Consider the following 14468-nt stretch of genomic DNA (forward strand, 5'->3'; position numbering starts at 1 on the left):
TGACCCTAACTGAGGAGGACAATTACTGGATCTTGCTGGCTGAATTCCTTCCAGTAAGAAAATAAAAGAACGTATAATAAGAAAAATAGTGTGTTCACACTAGTCATCTTTAGCAGAATCCAAATAATATTTAAATATGCAAAGACCAAGAGCAACAGAGGCAGACTTCTCAACAAACTAAATAAAAGGACCAAACTAAACAAAGGGACTAACAAAGATTTTGAGGACATGGACGACAGTTGTCACCAAAGGTATTCAATAACTGCTTACCCCCTGCCCCCAATAAACTAACTAAATAAAAGGCAGCCCAAAGGTCTTAGCTAGTATTTAAAAGACTTTCCTAGCACCCAGCTGGTGTGGCTCAGCTGTTTGAGCATCGTGCCAGTGCACCAAGAGGTTGCTGGTTAGATTCCTCATCAGGGCACATTCCCCGGTTGCGGGCTCAATCCCCAGTAGGAGGTGTGCAGGAGGCAGCCGATCCATGTTTCTCTCTCAATCTTTGTTTCTATCTCTCTCTCTCCCTCTCCCTTCCTGTTTTTCTAAACAAATAAAAACACATTTAGCCCTGGCCAGTTTGGCTCAGTGGTTAGAGCATCGGCCTGCGGTCCGGAGAGACCCGGGTTCGGTTCCCGCTGAGGGCACGTACTTCGGTTGCAGTTTGTCCCCGGCCCTGGTTGGTCGTGCGGGTGGCAGCCACTTGATGTGTCCCTTTCACGTCAATGTTTCTCTCTCTCTCTCCATCCCCCCCCCATCACCCCTACTCTATCTGAACAAAAAATGGAAAAATGTCCTCGGGTGAGGATAAAAAATAAAAAAAAATAAAAAAAAACACATTTAAAAAAATCTCTTCTAGAGTTAAAATTCTATGCTATTTCCCCCTGCCTTCTGCCCCGCCCCCCCCCCCCCCCCCCCCGGCTCCTAAAATCACCATCACCCTCTTTTACTTTCAGTAGCAGCTTTTCTTCCTTTCCAGATTGGAAAAATCAGAGAACAGGGCAAGTCAGTACACAGTCAAGAATTTGAGGAAGATGCTACACAGCAACAGGTTCATCAAGAGCAAGAAAGAGGAAGGTGCCCAGCCGGTGTGGCTCAGTGGTTGAGCATCAACCCATGCATCAAGAGGTCGCCAGTTCGACTTCCGGTCAGTGCCCATGCCCAAGTTGTGGGTCAAATCCACAGTGAGGGGCATGCAGGAGGTGGCCAATTAATGTTCTCTCTCATCAATGTTTCTATCTCTTTCCCCCTCTCCCGTCCTCTCTCTCTAAAATCAAAAGAGGAAAAAAAAAAAGAAAGAAAGAAAGAAAAAAAGAGAGGTGGGCTAAGAAAACACCACCTGGAAGTGAGCATTGTATCACTGTCACCTACCCATCAAACGGCCCAGCTGCTTCCTCTGTGTAATCTGGGATCCTCAGTCTCACTATAATCATTCCTCTGGCCTCAACTTCGATCCAAGGGGGCAGCGGAGTTAATTTTTTAGGAGTCATGTATAAATAGGGCAAAGAAACACTGTAGCAGTTGAGGGAGTTTGCACCAATTGCACACTGTATTCAACAGTCACGTAGGAGAGGACAAATCTGAAAGCCAAATCCTGAGCTTCTTGCTGCCAGGAGTAGTGTAACCAAGTCCCAAGGCCCTGTGCTGTCGTCACAGTTTTGGGCTGATAGCAAGTATCATCTGTATTTAGTTACTATTCATTTGGCATTTACTATGTACCAAGAAATTTACAGATATAACTTAATCATCAAGAGTAGACTATGAGCAGCAGAAGAGCAAAGAAGCGAATGGCCAGTATCCATGTCCAAGCTCCACCACTTGGTGGGACCTTAAGAGGTTGCCTCTCCTGCCTTAATGACCTCTTCTGTAAAATGGGGGTAATCAGTAGAATCTCCAGCACAGGGCTGGTGAGCAGATTAGCAAATGGCAGAACTAGGACCGATACACAGGCTGGCACACTCCTGCTCCTCACTTAAGTGTATGGCAAAGGGTCTCTCATCACATAAGCCATTCTTCCTTGAATCCCATAGTCCCAGGTCAGGTGGGGGAAGCAGCAAGGCCTGGACTGCATGCGCTTCCACACTTGACCTTCCTCTCCCCTACACATCACGCACTCACTCAGTCTGCCCGCCTGCGGCCTTGGCAGGCCAGGCTCATGATGCGAGGAATGTCGCTCTCAAGAAGAAAACAAGGTGAAGAAGAGATAAATTCGTATCTGGGAAAAACAAGTAAAAGTAGGTGAAGGTGTAATACAATGGTATGCGCTCCTCTGTACTGTGACGCACAGGAGAAGAACACCTTGCCCGCTGGGATGGAGAAGGTGCTGCGCTGGCCCTGAGGACGCACCTGGGTTACTTGGAGGGCAGGGGAGCTAGCGCTGCTGGAGGCATCGAAGCTCAAGGGCGGAGCAAAAGCCTGGACACCAGACCCTTCCCTGATGATACCCTACAAATATTCATTTTCTGTATTTCTCTAGGAACCACAATTCCTAGAGTTTCAATCATAAGCATTTAAGAAAAAACCATTACTCAACCAATCTAAGAAAGCTTTCAACAACAACAAATTCCAGGACTTTTCACCCTGGAAGCAGCCTTCTACAAATCTTAAGAATTTAAGTAAATTTTTATCATGAAAATATAACCCTCAGTATATAACAAAATGCCCTATAGTAGGTATACACTGATAAGTTTATGGATGGAAAAGTCTCGCCATGTATATTAAAAAGTATAATTCTATCAGAAAGCTTTCAACAGACAATTACAACAAGTGACCGTTTTACTAAGTCGTATATACTCCGCCTGGGATTTAACATTAGCATCAGCACTGTCTACCTTTAAACTCCCCCAAATATAGACATGGATAACTGCAACTCTGCACGAAGGTACGGCACTAATGTGTTTCCACAAGGGGACTAGGAGGGGACAGGGAGTGAAGCAAGGAGCAAACGTGTTCTGGTCTGTGGACAGTAAAACCACTCCAGCAGACTGTTTATATTTTACTTATATCTACTGAAGGCTGGCTCACCACTGTATTTGTAGCTTTAAAGCATCATTGGTTTCCCTTTAATGGGCCAAGTTTTCCCTTTTCTCATTACGTGATACCTCAAATACATTTCCTCAAAACCTAAAAAATTCAGCTTTACGAAGATGCTTACATCCTGATTTTTCTGTTTCTGCCCCATATGTCCCCTTTCTGAGCAATTTTCCTGGGCTGTGCATGCCCAGTACATGTTGCCAACCAACCTATAAACCACCAAAGTTAAAGGGCGTGTGTGTGCATGCGTGCGTGTGTGTGTGTGTGTGTGTGTGTGTAGTAATTGGCAAAGGACTGGTGGACGCACCCTGCCAGCCATAACAATCAGGCTGGGGATGCCCCTGTATCACTGCTCCTCAACCAAGGTGAAAAAAACCACAGACTCTCAGGTAGAATAAAAAGGAGAGGAAGTAAAGTTAGGGTTGGAGCAGGGAAAGGAGGAGGGAAAGCATGGTGGTGACAGGTGGTGGCCAGTTCCTACACTGTCTCTTGCCTGCCATAGGACTAGAAGTAGATGTAATCCTGGAGCAGAATTTATGCCCTGCCCTTTTGTGGATGAACCAAATAAATAACAGTGAACCTCATTAACAAGGCATTCAAATAGAACTGTGTTGCTCCACTCTAGATGACTTGATGGATATTCTTCAGGCCCATGTGAGTTCAACTGGCAGTAATGTTAGTATTTCACACCAGAATACGTGGTTGGGGGCTAGGTGAGTTAATCCCTCCCCTCCCAAGTAACAGATAACTGACAAAGAGATAGAATGGTAGATTAGATAGGTAGATGGATCTCAGACTTCAAGTGTGCATGTACACATGAAAAACTAAGCTAAAATAAAAGAAACTGTATGGATGGGTGAGTTTTAACACATTTTTGTAGATCAAAGTGAAATAATAACTTCCAGTGAAAAGGTAGGAGATAAAGGTTTTGAAATTTCACTTTATAGCAGGCCTAAACAAAGAGTTTCTTAAAATTTCTGCATGTTTTCGACATTCATAGGAAATTAAAATTCTTGAGCATTTCACTCAATTCTGAAACTGTTCAATGTAAATCAGAAAGACTGAAAACGACACAAGCAAACTCTTCGGTCGTAACTGATGGTAATTACACTCACTGAGAACAGTTTCTCCCAGATGTTGGGGGTTGTGAAAGGACAAGACTGGAAAAGAAGTTTCAATCTGTCCTTTCTTGTTTGTTACCTACAGCCCTGCTTACACAGGGGCAGCACACCCTCCCTGCTATCCTCTGATAGCAACCTGTACAAACCAGGCCCCTTCAAGAGTTTTGGCACAAGAATAACAGTTTTTTACAGTAACAATATTCTGGGAGGGGCGAACAATGTCAGTTAAATCCTTAGCATAATGACAGAAAAAAAAAAAAAGTTAAACTTCCACACAACTGAAAAAATGTACCCTTCCTGCATGGATTCATCGATGTAACTTCTGAAGCAAGGAAGCTGCTGCTCACAACACAGCCTCACACCATGAAAGCCGCTAATCCTCCAGAACTGATGCAAATGATAACGTGCATATTATCTCTTATCAGTGCTGGCCATCTTCCACACAAGGCCTATAAAACTGTCAGATTTATCATACGCTGAACAATTCAGTAAAATAATAAATAAGGATAATGCTGTTGCTGAAATGAAAACATAGTAAGTGGTCAAACATCAGATCTCTATTGCTAGTTCTAAGAAATAGTTTTCACGAAGTTAGGCCCTCTTTGAAATCACTCACTTTGGGGTGAAATTTATAATGAAATGACATACAAGGAGTTGTTGACACAACTTCTCTTTTCAACGTCTACCAGAGGAGGAGCTGCCTGATAAATCAGCTAGTTCTTGATATGAGACCAGAAAGGCTTCTACAGCTTCTAAGGCCTTCCAGGTTCTCCTGCCCTCTCTTTACAAGAGATAGTATATGGCATTGTGGTGTCATCTGTAGTCTGACCCTTCACAAACTTTGTAAGACTAAGAAATGCTCAAGTAATATTAAAAGTGCACATAAATCTTCACTTAAGACACTTTTCCATTTCTATTCGATTAAATTCATTATGAAAGAATACTCTTTCAGAGCCCTCCATGGCTCAGAAGTCTACAGTTAAAGAGGCAGTTACTATTTTATCAGGAGTGCAAACATTTCTTCATTCTAAACTTGAAACAGTTTCTCTCTCAAATTATACTGTGTTGCAAAAGGGATCCCTGTATGTTACAAAAGCAAAATTTCTGGGCCAGACCCTGATAAGTATAAGAAAACACAGTGGTATCAATGCTTAAATACACAAAATGTGCTTTTAGGATTAGATGGCTGAGAAAGGTAGAAAACAAAGTGGGCCAACCTTGAACATCAGTAATACGATACAGGAGTAGAGACATCAAATTGACAGAGGAGGGAAACGTCTCTTTCCAAATACTGTCAACTGGGCAAAATTACCCAAGCAAATGTTATTTTGGCAATAACCTACTTTTGGTAAAAGATAAATAATATTCTCTGCAGCAAATAAGCAGATTATGCAAGAATATATTGTTGATCCATACAAACAAGCAAACCAAGAAGCATCAAATGTGCAAATACATTAAGTGGACCTATGAGGATTTACTCAATTCAGGGACGAGAGTATAGAAAAATAAAATATTTTCTCCCTACTGGCAAGCATGGGATGCATGTCACACAGTGATAAGAGATGCTATACAATATTTCAAAAATAAATTTTAGCTAAAAAAAAAAAATAAAATAGTATATTATTTTCCCCAAGTATTATTACTTTTTATTAGAACATAAGAATACTTTTAACTTCATGTTCACAGAACACTACATTGCTTCTTGCTTTTCATACAATAAAATTTTAATTTACCTCACATATTACAGTTTGTATTTACAGATTCAGACTCATAAAAGTGCACATTGATTCAAACAGTGACAGCAGTTGTAAAGTTTTAATAGACCTGCTTCAAGTAAATCCAGAACAAAGGGCATTTTATTTGGAATCTTCCTCAGTTTAATTTCACAACTTTTGAGCTACTTACTGTATACTTGACTTAAAAAAAAATTAACCACAATAAGCCAAACACACACCACTATTATTAGAATATGTTTTTCAATAATACCTCACTAAGAGTTACCACTGGAGAGGGGATGAAAGAAAACAACACACCCTACAACTACAACCACTCTGCTCCGAGTAAAATGGCTTCAGCACCTACCTTCTCTCGGGCTCTTTCTTACTCCCTGGAACAATAACAACAGTGTATAAACAAATGTTTAAGCTAAAAATTCCTTCCTTTTCAATATGTGCCACTCTTAGATTTACTTTTGTATAATGGCTTTCAAGTGGTGTATTAGACAGTGACTCAAAGACATATTCCATTTTCTGAGTGAAAGCCAATAATCCTCATGAATTTTTTAGCTGGAAGACACTTCAAGATGCCACCGGGAAGACTGTAATAAACACATTAGGCTGTAAATGGGCAGCAGCCGCTCTGGAACGCTTGCTGCAATAATCACATCAATGCTAAGTTCATGCTCACTGGCTACATAAATATTTTGCTGTAATGTTTCCATCATCTGCATCCTCTTAAAGAAGGAAAAATCCTCTCAAGTCTTCTCTTAGCAAAATTCAGTGCAGAATCCGTAAGTAGTGGTGAGCTGATGCAAATTGTCATCATCAACAGGGGGGATGTCTAGTGTGACATCAGGGGACAAGATGATTTCCACTTTCTCAATTCTCACAGGCCCCGTTCCTTAATATAGCCACTCACTGGGCCGCTTATATTCCAGCGACGTCAGCGGTGCTAATATGGCCAGGAATAGCAAGACCAGGTTTTAATAGGCCTCAAATGAGAAAACATCCAGGGAAGAAGCTGCATTCCTTGCATAATGTAAGCATGTCCTTCCCGGTCAAGCCCAGTGTACTTAGGCCCTATTAATATTCAGAAAACCAGTTTTCACTGCCGGCCTAGTATCCTGGAAAGAAGTACTTGTGTTTGAGATTCAAAACTTGTCCAGATTAAAACCCAATGATCTTTTGTTACTGTGAAACCCATTTTAAACTTCTCTATGAGATTAAAAAAAACCTTTCTAATCTATGAGAAAAACTTACTGAAATGGCAAAGGCAAGACAGCCTGTATCTGCATAAAGTATTATTATTATTATTTGAGTTGTAAAAAAATTTTAAATAAATGAGTACCCTCTTCCATATGACGCTGTTTGCTTATTTTGGCTAACATTTATTGAGTACTGTGCTTATTATGAGTTAAGCACTTTGCACATAATTTTGTTGCTTAATCACCCACATTTTTACTTTTTATATGTGTGTGTGCATGCATGCGCACACGCACACACACACACACACACACACACACCCCTTGCAGATGATCTAACCTCTCTGACCTATTTCCATAAGTAATTTGCCCAAATCACCAGATTAAAAAAAAAATACAGGCCAGGAGTCAAATTCAGGTGTAATGATAATAACTAGCATTTACTAAGTGTGAACCATCTTGGCAGGCATTCTCTATGTACTTTACATATATGAGCTCCTTTGGTTCCTGTAACAACTGATGATTCTCATCACTTTACAGATGAGGAAACTGAGTACAGGAGAGAGAAAGCAACTTGACCAAGGCCACACAGGAGATTTTAGAGCTCACATGAGAATCCAATCAGTTATTCAATTCTTAACCACTGCAACATGAGCACTGAGGAGCCTATACATTTAAAAATTATTGTTTAAATACAGTTGACATATACTATTATATTAGTTTCAAGTGTACAATACAGTGACTCAACATTTCTATACCTTACAATGTGATCACATCACTAAATCTAGCGATCACCTGTCACCATGCAAACTTACCACAATGTTACTGATTATATTCCCCATTCATAGGTTCCTGTACTTCAACATGTTCATTGAAGAGAGAAACATAAACTTATGTCTATTATATAAAGCATTTAATTTTAAGTTTATAAACAATAGATATATTAATTTGAAAATGTTTCTTTTTGCTAAAAATATAGCAATATCAATGTAAAATACAAAACACTTCTTTCTGTAACAAACGTACATACTTTACAATCATTCATCTATCTAGTCAATAAATAATGCACTAGGCACTGTGGTAGACACTGGACAGAGAGCTGTGAACAAAAGACAGAAGTCCCTGTCCTCCCGAAGCTCATACTCTAATGCAGAAAGGAAATCAGGCCTCAGCTTATCAAAAATTTATTTCCTGAAGAGAAATAAAGTATTACTGTTAATGAATTAATGTTATTACTGAAATAATAAAACCAGTTAGGAATTGTCTCTAGTGTACCAAGAATGCAGAATTTCATTCAAAATAGTAAAAGCCTATTTTCCTATAGAATCAGAAGTAGTAACTGGTTAATTTCCTATAGAATCAAAAGTAGTAACTGGTCAGTTATCAAGAGCAATTCTAGAAAATGATACCTATTACTTTAATCATTTCCTTTTAACTTTAAACATAAAAATATACATTTGAGCTAACAGTCTCCATTGGAGTTTCACACTGTCTTTCTTGCATACATCTTATCTATCATTAATGCACTGTATACTATTGCCAATTTTTATTAAAATAGAGCTAGAACTTATAGACACTAAGATTTATTTTAAGAGCTTATGAGGTACTGATTTTTATTATTTTTCCCAATCTCAGATAGATGTGCTGCATATACCTATTTGGCAGCAATTTTTGTCCATTTGACTGAGTTTTTCAAAGCAATTTAATAGAAACATATAGAAACATATGTCTTTTCAAACTCATACTTAATCAGTTATATAATATTTAATTAAAGCATGCAATTACAATAACAAATATAACTGGCATAAACCAGTTTGGATAAGAAGCTGGCTCTCTACCGTTGTGGCAGAAGTGTGGGGTGTTCTGCAGTTGCCCACCAGACTGGGGCACTGGTGAACAGCCTCATCAGTCCTGTGATTGACAGGTGATTGACAGCACGGAGGTGGGGATGGGGGCAGATTCAAGCAGGTGGTTATTCCAGTTTATCAGTCCCAACAGAGGTTGATAAGAATTCAGAATTTACAAGCTAACCTGAAGGCAGGGGACACTCAATCATTCAAAAAGTATTAAATACCTATTAGGTGTCATGCATGGTTCTAGGTATTGGGGGAGACAGCAATGAACAAAACAGATGAGTCTTTGTCCATGACTTTTATATTCTATATTCTAACGAGGAAGGAGGGCTCTGGCTGGTTTGGCTCAGCGGTTAGAGTATTGGCCTTTGGTCCAGAGAGACTCGGGCTAGGTTCCTGCTAAGGGCATGTACCTCGGTTGCAGTTTGTCCCTGGCCCTGGTTGGGTTGTGTGTGGGGCAGCCACTCGATGTGTCCCTTTCATGTCGATGTTTCTCTCTCTCTCTCTCCCTCCCTCCCTCTCTATCTGATCAAAAAATGAAAAAATGTCCTCGGGTTAGGATAAAAAAAAAACCAGGAAGGAGGGAAAGGAGATATAGTAAAACAAACAAACAAACATTTACTGTATCAGGTAGTCATGAGTGCTATAAAGAAAAATAAAGTAAGTTAAGGATAGAGTACAAGGTAGATGGGGGTGAGGGGTGCTATTTTAAATAGGTGATCAGGAGAGTTCTTGAAAGAGAAACATCTGAGCAGAGGCCTTTCTAACAGAACTCTCCGGATTCATAATAGAATTTCTTTATTATGCAACCATTAAAATTCATGAAAAGTTATAAAATGTAGTGGCTAAGAGCACATCCTCCATGTCAACTCTGGTTTGTGTTGGGAGGAATACCACATATTAGTTATGTTAATTATGTTCATTGTCTGCTTTGCACCTAAGTTTCTTCATTGCTAAAACTATAGAAATAATAATACATTCCTTTCTAAATTTGTTGAGAGCATGAAATGTAATGGGCACAGAACAGATACTGGCACCTATTCAGGGCTTATTTAATAAATGTCAGATATTATTGTCAGTTGAGTTTCATAGCATGTAAATGTTTGTGAAATAATGTAAGCTGACCGTGAATCCAGTTGGAAAGGAAAATTAATTTATAGAAAATAAATAGGAAGAAAATTCACCCAAAACATTAGCAGTTAGATTTTTTTTGGGGGGGGCACTATTGGTGTAATTTTATTTCTGTATTTTCCAAATTTCCTTTTATTAATATATCAGACTTTTATGAGTTTACAGAAAGGAAGAAAGGAAGGAGGTAGGAGAAGGGGAGAAAGCAGGAAGGACAGAGGGAGGGAGGCTTGGTCGTTTGGGCTCCTCATATTTCACCCTCTATTCCTTAACTTTAGGAACTCTCTCATGTTTTATTCTCCTATAGATGTAACTCTTTTAAAGCAAGAAAAACACCTAAATTACAGACACCTTTCAGCAAAGGTTACTAATTTCCTTAGGAAAACCTCACCTCAAATTCAGCTCAAAAGCCATCCTCTTCCCGAAGCCTTTCTAGATCCCACAGAGAGGAAGCAAAGGTCCCCGTATTCTTAGTCCCCAGCCACAGTACATACAATTAAAATCACTCTTTCTCCTTTATTGTAGGGTATCCTCTAGGCATCTACTATCATCATGAGCCAGCCAGCCCTGTTCAGGCCCCAGGCTGGCCCACACTGCTGCCTTCCCCTTCAGTTTCTGGGTGTCAGAGATGAGACTTAAGATACTATTTTCCCCCTCCTTTTTCTCATTCACGCTTACTTAACTCTAAACTTTCTCATGAGTTTTTTAATCTCTAATCAAACAGGAAAACAAAGCAGAGGCAAAGTTTTAAGCATGTCTCAAGGACAAAGTATAAGATCCAGTTTAAATGCTTGTGGTTCAAGAAGAAACAAGGGACATATTATGGCCCCTTTTGTAAGTTTAAATCATGTTGCCTTACTAGGGTAAAGCCTGTATAAGAAGTCTTTTTTCTGAAATACTTTTTTTTTCCCCCTTTATTGATTTTTAGAGAGAGAGGGGAAGGGAGAGGGGGAGAGAGAGATACATCGATGAGAGAGAACATCGACTGGCCACTTCCCTCATGCCCCCACTGGGGATTTGGCCCACAACCTGGGCATGTGCCCTGACCGAGAATTGAACTGGAGACCTCTTGGTGCATGGGTCGATGCTCAACCACTGACCCACATTGGTCGGGCTGACATACTCTTTTTTTTATTAAATGCTCTTTCTCTGTTCTCTACCCCTCTTTTACAGAAGTGGAAAATGAGCAAGGAGGAAAAACTTATTTGGTGGAAGGACCTGACCCAGTTTTTTCACCATATAAATTCATACAAGCTTTCTTTTGGTCAGATCATTACAGTAACTCCGAGCAGTATTTGCTATGAGACAACAATTGCCATTAAAAATAGAAAAGGCAACCTCAGATCAACAGAGGCCCCTGTCAAAAAAAAAAAAAATCCAATTTGGTCTTATTATAATAAGCCAACTTAAGTATTTTGTTTGCAAATAACACATACCTACAGAATGCTTTACTGAGAATTACTAGAATTTAGAAAGTTATTTACAATAATTATTTTAAAAAAACTAAAAAATTACCTTAGTATCTAAAAATATGAGCCAAAACACTTACTTTAACCATTTTTTTTCCTCTAAAATGTTGGGTTTTGGTGATTATCAAAACTAATCTGCCCACTGTAGCTTGTGAGAATTTATATTTCAGCTTAAATTTCAAACTTGGGACACACAAATGGCGTTCAGCAGAAGTAGTCATACTGTTAGTACTCTGATTACAAAGGAGCCCAGTCCGCGGGCTGCAGGATAAGGGTCAGGGAGCCCCCAGTTTTTGGACGTGTGAAGAGCAGGTTGTCCAGGAGAGTGGAGGGTTTCTTCCCTTTCATAACTTCAGACAGAAAGTTACTGCATTTTGTGGAACTAAATATAACAACACAAGAATAGTAGCTTCTAATTAGTCCTTGGGTAGTTAATACAAACTGAAACCCAAATAAGCTTAAAAAGTATTACAAATAATTCAGTGGACTAAATAAGGGTGGTCTAGAATGCGCAATGAAAAGATTGTAACAACTTCCTTCTATTGTAGAATGTGTTGTTCTCTACCTTTTTTTTTTTTTTTTTTTTTAATCCTCACCTGAGGATATTTTTCCTCAGGGAGGGAGAGAGAATGAGAGAGAGAAACATTGATGTGATAGAGACACATCGACTGACTGCCTCCTCCACGACCCCAAGAACCCCAAGCAGGGCCGGGGACCGAACCGCAACTAAGGTAACAACGTGCCCTTGACCCAAATTGAACCCAAGACTCTTTGGTACCTGGGGCGACATTCCAACTGCTGAGACAAACTGGCCAGGGGCTGTTCTCTATCTTTTAAAAAAAATTATTATTAGTCCTCAAACATATTTGTATTGAGAGAGTACAGAATACTTGTTTTATAAAAACTATACCCTGGAAGATTGCTGGCAACTTATTTAACCATAATAGGCAAGCAATGAGCATAAAATAAAACTTTAAAGAAATTAAGATAATTGCCTGACACCGCAGAAACAGCTAACTATTCCTTTTGTCTGGTACTCAAATCAAATGGATACAAATTCATTCAACTGAAACGTGAATCCTGGTTCCAATTGGGTCAGATGATGTGGAGAAAACTAAGCTAGCGCTCAGAGATACCATAACACACATGTGCTCTACACAGGCCCATGATGATTTCCTTAGTTTGGTGTTTTGTTTTAGGCCAATGTTTCAAAATCTAGAGGAAAGACTATTACTAAGGACAAAGTACATATCAGCTCCAGATAATTAAGTTTTATAAGGGTAAGTTATTAATGAATACATGTCTCCTTTTGGTATTAAAAGTATGACCTAAGTTATAGGATTATAATTTTAAAATCGATTTGCATTTCTTTCCTTCTGATGTTTAAGTACACTGATAATTACTGAGCAGGTGCTACAGGCAAAGCACGTGCTCCATGGACACTGCAATACAAACCTGAGTAAGAAACAGAACTTATCTCAAGAAATCAAACATTTAGGAAGAAGAAACAAACTTACATGGAATACTGCATACATGAAAAACACAAAGGGCTAGTGAGAAGAAAATTATTTTTTATTGTGGAGAGTCTTGGCAAAGAGTTTAACAACAGAGCTGGGATTGATTGATTGATTGATTGATTTACAGGGGAAGGGAGAAAGAGATAGGGACATCAATATGAGAGAGAAACACTGACTGGCTGCCTCCTGCACACCCCCTACTTGGGATCGAGCCCACAACTACTCAGGCATGTGCCCTGACCAGGAATTGAACCGGGACCTCTCAGTCCATGGTGGGGGAGGATGCTCGATCCACTGAGCTGCACCGGCCAGGACAGGGTTTTAAAGAATAGGTACAATTTTTCAAAGTGTAGCTGGGTGGTGGGTGAAGAAATAGGAGATACTACCTGCAGGGCGCCATAAAGGTGTAATTAATGAACAGCAAGGCTGGGCTGGACTTGCTGGGTGAGACTGCATGGCCACACGACTTGCACTGGGGAGCCTGGGTCATTCCCTCCTCCTCCTCCAACCTCCTTTCCTCCCAAGTTGCCAGGAGGCTCTGGTGATGGTGCTGGCTGCACCCTACCTAAACCAAGACAGCCACAGAACTCTGCTTTTCAAGGTGTCACCTGGGAACTGTCAGAAAGGCATGCTCTAGCTCCAGCCCAGCATGCCTGAATGAGGAACAAGCCCTTTCTGAGATCTGAAGCCTGCTGAGGTTGACAAATCACGGCTCTGAACTTTGGAAAGAACCTTTCTCGTTCCATCAGTGACCTGAAATGGGACTAACTGGTAGTAATTCTCTTCTTCTCTGACGGAGAAGGAAAGGGAGAGATAGGCAGAGTACATTTTATTCACTGAATTCATTTATTTACCAGATATTTAAGTATCTGCTTTGTAGAGTCAGAATACAGAAAACCTTAAATGCTAGATCAGTACTAGTTCCTGTTGATTAAATAAACCATGGGCTTAATGAAAAGTTTTGAGCCAGAGGTGGTAAAATCAGTTATGCTAGGAAGATCAAAGATCAGCACGGTAGAATCATAAATGACATTTCTGGCAGTGTAGGTAGGAGGAGCTTAAGACTAGCTAATAGGATATTGCAAAAGGCCACACACTGTATGATTGCATTTCAATGAAACATCCAGAATAAGCAAATCCATGGAAACAGAAAGTAGATTAGTGGTTGCCAGGGGCTAAGGGAAAGGAAAATGGGGAGTGACTGCTAACGAGTACAGGGTTTTTTTGGGGGTTGGTGAAATGTTCTGAAATTAGAGGGTAGAGATGGCTGCACAACCTGTGAACAAACTAAAAAGCACTGTACCCTTTAAAAGAATGAACTTTACATTACATGAATTATATCTCAATAAGGCTGTTACTAAAAACAAGAAACAGCAAACAACAATAAAAGCCCCACAAGCTGATGCTGATAACTGGGCAAAATTATGGAATGG

General features: G+C 39.9%; 1 protein-coding gene across 18 annotated transcripts in view; it reads right to left on the bottom strand.

Moving 5' to 3' along the window:
• The window catches only part of NCOA2 (nuclear receptor coactivator 2), a 300567-nt gene that overhangs the window by 99082 nt on the left and 187017 nt on the right, over positions 1-14468 (bottom strand). The gene's annotated exons all lie outside the window — the stretch shown is intronic.

This window comes from Molossus molossus, unplaced genomic scaffold, assembly GCF_014108415.1.
Source record: "Molossus molossus isolate mMolMol1 unplaced genomic scaffold, mMolMol1.p scaffold_m16_p_16, whole genome shotgun sequence".
NCBI lineage: Eukaryota > Metazoa > Chordata > Mammalia > Chiroptera > Molossidae > Molossus > Molossus molossus.